Genomic DNA, 8,359 nt, shown 5'->3' with positions numbered 1-8,359 from the left:
GGTCAAATCCTATTTTTTCCGCTTAGGTCGGCTGGTTGTAACTTTTACGTTAGAATTAACATTTTTAAATGTTAGTTTGGGATCCCATGTAAGGAATTAAACGTGTTAGAGAAACGAATATACCTTTTGACCAAAATTTTTAACCCTAAACCATTAATTACATTAAGTTACACGGTTATGGACAAATGAATCGTTTAGTGAGTTTAAAACTATTTAAAATACACAGTGTAACGATCCTTGATTGGGAGGATGTTACAACTTGGTATCAGAGCGGGCCAAGGTTAAGGGTTCCTGAAGACAAGCTGGGCATGTATACTCGCCACTAAGGACAAGCTCGACTCTGGGTTTGGTAATTATTTATGTGGTTTTGTGTTTAACTGCTTAAATAGGATATAAATGCCTTATTAGGAAGCATGAGATTTTTTGATAGGGCCTGGCCCTTGACTGTTGATATGATTATGTGCTTGCCTACTCAGTTGATATATGAATGCTTTACCTACATGCTAGAGTAGAGAGCATGATATTTATGTTGGGAAGAATAGGGCCTATTGATTGATGCATGACTTTTATGGGCATGTATTATAGTACTACAGTTCTATGTGAATGTGGTGTTGTTTGGTTTTTCCATGGGAAGGCTTCTGGATGTAATCATTATGCCTAATGGGTCAAGTCATTGACTACAGATGAACTCGGAGGTTATGCACCCAAGGAAATTAATGGGACACAACGGTGTTTATGTTGAGGCTGGAAATTATAGCCAAGGCAAGAGCCCTCTGCTTGCCCCTCAGAATTTGTATCAGGCGTTTACAAACATTCAAGCAAGATTGCAGAGGCAAGAAGAAGAGATCAAGTGGTTGAAACAACAGGTTCTGTCAGAGAACACATCTTCCTTTGTTGTGATAGGAGTAGCACAAGTATTGGATCAACCTAGGGTTGAGAACATGTGGGTACTACTATATGAGAGATTTCAGAAACATTACCTTCTAGTTTTTTAGAGAGGCCTAGATGCATTAAGAGCTGAGCAATGGATGGGCATGGTTCACTCCATCCTCAACTTTATGGGGGTGGTAGGTCACAACAGGGGGATCTGTGCTACGTATGTGTTACAGAAGGATGCCCGGACTTGGTGGGAAGTGGTATCCCAGACGCGAGATACCACTATGATTAACTAGGAAGAATTTAGATAGTTATTTAATGAGAGCTATTATTGTGACGTAGTTAAGACTTCAAAGACAAATAAATATCTGAACCTGGTTCAGGGAAACATGACAGTAATAGAGTATGTTAACCAATTCGATGGGTTGGCCAAGTTTGCTTTTGATATGGTACCCATGGACGTGGCTCAGAAAGAGCAATTTATCCGAGGATTGAATTCCAGGATGGCTCAGGGCGTTAGGATCACCCCATTACATGAGATCTCTACCTATGCTCAAGTGGTAGGGAAGGCTCTCTTTGTTGAGGGCATTGGAAATGAGATAAGGAGAAAGCGTCGGATAGTGCAGAGCTCAGGTAGTTATACCTCTGTTTATTGGATCAGGCAGGGGCAGAGGTCCCAGTGATCAAAAAGGAAAAGTGATCGACATATTCAGTACCCCTTCACTAGAAAAAGGGTTCAAAAACTCTCAGATAGGCCATCAGAGCGAGGGCAAGGATTGGAAACTCTACCCGGAATGCACTCGGTGCAGGAGGTGACATTTAGGATAATGCTGAGCAAGGGCATATTTCTAATGTGGGATGGTTGGGCACCTCAGGAGGCATTGCCCAAGGCTGAGGGAGAAAGAACCAAAGGGGGCGGACAGCTTGATTCCAGCTCGAGTGTTCGCTTTGATGCAGATGGAGGCTGAGGCCGATCCTTCAGTAGTGACAGGTTAGCTCCCTAGTTCTGATTCTTATATTATGGTGATTGGTTCTAGTGCCTTGTTTTTCTCTATTTTGTTGAATCTAGTAGAGGCATACACTTAGTATGTAGATTACGTGGTTATGTTGTGATGAGAATTCAGAACCCTACTGGTAACTTTTTAAGAGATGGGTTAGATTATTGTGGGAAAAGATTCATGATTTGACTTGATAAAGTTGGTTATGACTGACTTTGATATGATCTTGGGTATGGAATGGTTAGCCAAATGTAGGGAAATGATAGATTTCAAGAAAAAGATTGTAACTCTTGAGCCTGAGGGTGAGGAACCCTTTGTATTTGTTCGCACTGTGCATGGACCCCATATACCTATGATATCTATACTTAGAGCTAGAGACCTATTGCATGGAGGATGCATAGGATTCCTAGCTAGTGTGGTGGATACCACTCAGGTCGTGCCAATGGGACCAAGACGAACCATATTGGTGTGTGAGCTTCTTGATGTGTTTCCAGAGGATTTGCCAGAGTAACCTCTACACAAGGAGATAGAGTTTGTGATTAAGTTAGCACCAGGGATGGAACCAGTGTCTAGGGCACCGTATTGGATGGCTCCAACAGAGCTGAAGGAACTAAAGGTTCAGTTACATAAATTATTAGACTTGGGTTTTATTAGGCCAAGTTTTTCGCCATGGGGTGCACCAATTTTCTTCATGGAGAAAAAGGATGGTTCTTTGGGGATGTGTATCGATTATAGAGAACTGAACAAGTTAACTATCAAGAACAGGTATCCTTTATCAAGGATTGATGATCTATTTGATTAGTTATAGGGTAAGACGGTACCCTCCAAGATAGATCTTTGATCTTGTTATCACCAGCTGAGGATCAGAGAGGAAGATATACCAAAGACTGCTTTTCGTACCAAATATAGGCATTATGAGTTCTTAGTCATGTCTTTTAGTTTGACTAATGCCTCAACTGCTTTTATGGATCAGATAAACAGGGTGTTGAAAGATTATCGGGAACGGTTTGTGATTGTCTTTATCGACGATATTTTGGTTTATTCTCAGTCAAAGGCATAACATAAGAAACATCTTAGGTTGGTTCTACAAAAGCTGAGGGAACACCGATTGCATTGGAAGTTCAAGAAATGTGAGTTCTGGTTACCGCATGTAACTTTTCTTGGTCACATTGTCAGTAGGGATGGGATCAAGGTGGGCCCAGCTAAGATTGAGGCATTGGTTGGAGCTGGTGAAGGATTATGACTGTGAGATCCTTTATCACCAGGGGAAAGCCAATGTTGTGGCAGATGCCTTAAGTCGAAAAGGTCCGAGATAGTTGTATAATGCGAGACAGATATACAGAGAGTTAGCAGAAGATATGAACAGAGTTGTAATAGAGTTACTGGTGGGCCAGTTGGCTAGCATTATGCTACAGTCTACTCTTTTAGAGAGGATAAAAAACATACAGTTTAGTGACCCACAGTTGGGAAGGATTAGAGCAGATGCCCTAGCTGCAGTAGCTAAGGAATATACAGTGTCAGACATGGGTTTATTGAGGTATAAGGATCAGATTTGTGTTCAGATGGACATTGGAATCAGATGAAAGATTCTGGATGAATCTCATATTACCCCTTATTCTCTACATCCAGGCACAACGGAGATGTACCAGGATTTGAAAGCTTTATATTGTTGGCCTGGGATGAAGAGCAACATGACTGAGTACGTGGCAAAGTGCCTGACCTGTCAGCAGGTCAAGGTGGAGCATCAGAGACCAGTGGGGCTACTATAGCCTTTGGTTATCCCAGAGTGGAAGTGGGAGGACATCACGATGGATTTTGTGGTGGGGTTGCCCAGGATAGTGGGCCAGCATGATTCAGTCTAGGTCATTATGGACTGGTATACGAAGTTAGCTCACTTTTTACCAGTGAGGATGAACTATACAGTTTACCAGTATGTTGATCTAATGAGAGAGACAGTGCGCCTTCATGGGGCTCTAAGGTCGATTGTGTCAAATCGGGACCCCACATTTACTTCCAATTTTTGGGGAAATTTGCAGATGGCTGTGGGTACACAGTGGAAATTCAGTACAACTTATCATCGTTAGACAAATGGTCAATCAGAGAGGACTATCCAGTTACTGAAAGACATGTTGAGAGCATGTGTATAGGACTTTGAAGGGTCCTAGAGTAAATATTTTCCTCTGATAGAGTTCTCCTATAATAACAACTACCAATCAACTATTGAAGTGGCTCCTTATGAAATGATGTATGGTAGGAAGTGTAGATCTCCTATTCACTGGGATAAGATGGGTGAGAGGAAATATTTGGGTCCAGAGGCAATTCAGACAACCATTGAGGCTATAGAAAAGATCAGAGCATGAATGCTCACGTCTCAGAGTAGACTGAAGAGTTATTCATACGCAAAGTTGAGGAACGTGGAGTTCCAAGTGGGCGACCATGTCTTCCTTACGGCTTCACCTCTGAGAGAGGTGAAGATAATTGGGAAGAAGGGAAAGATGAGCCCTAGATTTGTAGGACCATTTGAGATCCTTGAGAGGATTGGTCAGGTGACCTATAGATTGGCCTTACCTCCGACACTGTTAGCCGTACACAATGTATTCCATATTTTTACACTTCGAAAGTATGTGTCAAAGGTGACTCATGTGTTGAGTTACGAAGACCTGGAAGCTGGATCCAGATATGCAGAATCAATATCCCGAGCTGTTCAAATAAAATTTCAAGGATGAAATTTCTGTAAGGAGGGGACAGTTGTATCATCCCAAATTACCTAATAAGGCTTAGGGCCTTAATTAGGGGGCCAAGATGGAAAGTTATGGAAATTATGTGATTTAATTATGAAATATGTGTTTATGTGATAAATATGTGTATCATTATATGATTACGTGAGTTATATTATGATATGATTAGATATGCATGTTTAGGTGTATGAAATATGCATGTGGGCCCGTTTCTTATTAGAAGGGAAGTTTTCATAAATTGGCCCGTTACAGGTATATTTGGAGTATATGTGTGAGACCACATTGTTATGTGGGTATATTTGGGTTATTCGGCACGAGGCGATCCTAGGAAGCAAGTTAGCGGTTTTGTCATAACGGTGTCAAATGCCCGGCTCGGGGTGATCCCAGGGGTATTTTGGTAATTTAGTACATTATCGGGATTGATCGGATAGTGGGAAATTATTTAGTAATTATTTGAGGATATTGGAGATAACAGAAATTTTGAGACATTAATTATGATTAACGGGATGTGGCAAATGACAAATTTCCCTTGGGGAATAAGAAGGCAAAGCTAAAGGGAAAAGGGCATTTGGCTCATTTTGTGCAAAAATAGTGATTTAGTCACTCTTTCCTTCACATGTAGGAAACCACAAATTGAACAAACACTATCAACTCTCTCTTTCTCTCTCATTCAGTTTCTCTCTTTCTCTTGTGCTTTGGTGAGTTTTGAAGAAAAACTAGTGGAATTCCTAAGCTTGGATTGAAGGCTTGAGTTAAGTGTGGTATTTTGAGTGAGTTTGAGCTTGGGTTTTGTTGCTAGTTTAGTGTTGATGATGTTCAGGAACTGAAGTGTGGCTTTGGGTATGGTTTATGATGGATTTTGGTAAGGTTTGGCTGAGGAAATACAAGGAAAAATTGGGTTCGTAAGGTCGCGCTGCGTCCCTGTTCTTGGGGAATCACGACCCATGTGTACCCAGAGCGCAAAAGGTTCTGTCTGGGGTAGGTGCATCGCCACCCTCAGAGTCAAGTCGCAGTGCGTGTCCTGGGTTCCTAGCAGGGGCTCTCTATTTTTGTAGACATTACGACCCTCAAAGTCAAGTCGCGGCATGCATAGACAGTTTTGGCCAAGTTATGGTTTGAGTGACAAGAACTAAAACCTAAGGGCTCAGGAAGGATTCTACTACCCGGTTTAGTAGAGTTCGAGGTCCCAAATGCTAGGACTCGGTCCAGAAGCCTTTATTTATTTGATATTGATGAATATCATTTATCTAGTTATGACTAAGGTACCGCTAGGGCTCAGGAAAGAATCGTGCTAGAGGGTCGTTCATATTATAAGTTACACTCAGATGTGAGGTAAGAAAACTGCACCCAGTATGTGATATATGTGATTACAGCTTGGCCTGGATTGTTAAAAAGGAATATGAATAGGGCTTGGGCCCCTGAGAATGAGAGTGATTATGATTGTGTTTGTGATTGTTGATTAAGCATGCTTAATGCTTTGTATCTGGATATTTACTAACTGATATATGTTTGTCTGCATTATTTGATTGAAAAGACGTGACTTGTAAGTCAAGAAGGACAATAGTACGGTTTTCATTGGTCGAAATCATTGAGTTATAAGTCAAGGGCAGCAATAGCGCAGGTTGATATGGTTAGGCCTAATCAAGAGCGCATCATACGCTTATCCGACCCAATGTTCATGGAAAATTCAGTGCCAGGTACGTTGGGCCAACTTCAAGGCTGGTTATATAGAGGATAGGGCAGTGGGCCCAGGGGTGACTAATTAGGCCCATATCCTAGGGCTAGGCCCCATCATACGCTTGTCTGACCCAATGGTCGTGGAAAATTAAGCGCTAGGTACGCTGGGCTAGCTCCAAGCCTTGTTATATAGAGGATAGGGCAAAAGGCCCTGGTGTGACTCATTAGTCCCATATCCTAGGGCGCTGAGTCCCAATATGATTCATTAATCATTTATCTAGAGCAACTGGTCCCCATATGATGTTGTAATCATTTATATGAATGGTATGTATGCATTAGTAGGGTTATTACTGCTAGGAATGCTTATTATGCTTTGGTAACGTGTTATTAATTGCTTATGAGCATGTTTAAGTTTTCTTGCTGAGCCTTGGCTCGCGGGTGCAATGTGGTGAGGGTAAGGGGAAAAGGAAGCTGGACCATCCATGAGTTGGAGAGCATCGGTGACGATGTGTACATATGCGGCTGCTCCACCACCACTGTTGGGGTTTCTCAGAAGAACTAAGATCAAATCCTATTTTGCTGCTTAGGTCGGCTGGTTGTATCTTTTCAATTGAAATTAACCTTTTTAAATGTTAGTTTGGGATCCCATGTATGGAAGTAAACGTTTTAGTGAAACGACTATACATTTTGACCAAAATTTTTAACCCTTAACCATTAATCATGTTTTGTTACATGGTTATGGCCAAATGACTCGTTTAGCGAGTCTAGAACTATTTAAAATACACAGTGTAACGGTCCTTGATTGGGAGGATGTTACAATCATCTACTTGTAATGACCCACTAATCTAGACTCTTGGACCATTATCAAACTATACATACAAATTCTTACTAAAACATACATTTGCGAAAATACCATAATTTATTATAAACTTGTAGAAACAAAGGTTACTTTCAAAAAAATAAGTAGGATATGGGTACCCATTGTCTTTAAAACAAAAATAACTTAAAGTGAAAAGAGTTACATAGAAAATGCGGAAAATACATGTAAAACCATAAAAAAGTACATACAAGACTACATCCTCGAATCGAATAACGCTCGGCCCCTTGACTCCATTCACCATCGATACACATCCTCTAAGCGTCCACGAATCTTACCGCCTCTTAAATTATTTTCCTGCACATAAAACAAAAAGGAATGAGCCTAATGCCCAGCAAGGAAAAATCTAACACATAGTCATAAACATAAATTTCATAATACACGTAAAGACATATCATAACACTTAAGGCCATTATTACTTGGGGTCCCATAGACTAAACAAGCTTATGCCTATGAGATTAGTGGGGTCCTACTAGCTAAGTAGGCATATGCCCATAATCTGTTTGGGGTCTTGTTAGTCAAATAGGGCATAAGCCCAAGCCTACAAACATACACATTCATAACATATTCATAACGTATCATATTTCATAACATAACACATAAGATAACATAAGCAATAAACATATAGATTCTATCCTATTTTCCTTACCAAAGTTACCGGGATATGATGGACTGAGTTGGGACTTTTGGAACACTCCTAAAACCATATGAGAAAGAGTGAGTCTTATGAAGAAGAAGAAATGAAAATGAATAGGAAGACTAAACCATTGAGAAATATGCTTACCGAAACTTATGTGCTTAAGAACTTGGATTCCCTAACCAAAATAAGAATGAGGTTAGGGGACTAAGTAGAAGGTTTTGAGAAAGAAAATAACATGAAACAAATGAAATAAAGTTTCAGGTTTACCTCAAAGACTTGTAAGACCAATCTAACCACAACCGAAATACTAAAGAACCTTACTTCCCAAAGTGTTTGATAAGCTAAAGATGATTAAGCTTATGACTTTCCCACCCAAGTGTTTAACTCTCACACTCTCCTAGCACTTGCAGCTTCTGAACTTAGAGCAAAAGGTGAATAGTGGCTGGGTACTAGGTCCTATTTATAGAGTTTGGGAATGAAAGTATCTTGATTTTACTTGAATAAAAATAATGGCTTTTTAGGTGAAAATAATTTGAATAATCGTTCAGCAGAG

This window comes from Humulus lupulus, chromosome 1 (assembly GCF_963169125.1).
Source record: "Humulus lupulus chromosome 1, drHumLupu1.1, whole genome shotgun sequence".
NCBI classification, from domain to species: Eukaryota; Viridiplantae; Streptophyta; class Magnoliopsida; order Rosales; family Cannabaceae; genus Humulus; species Humulus lupulus.
The sequence above is the reverse complement of the archived record's forward strand: the minus strand, read 5'-3'. Positions refer to the sequence as shown.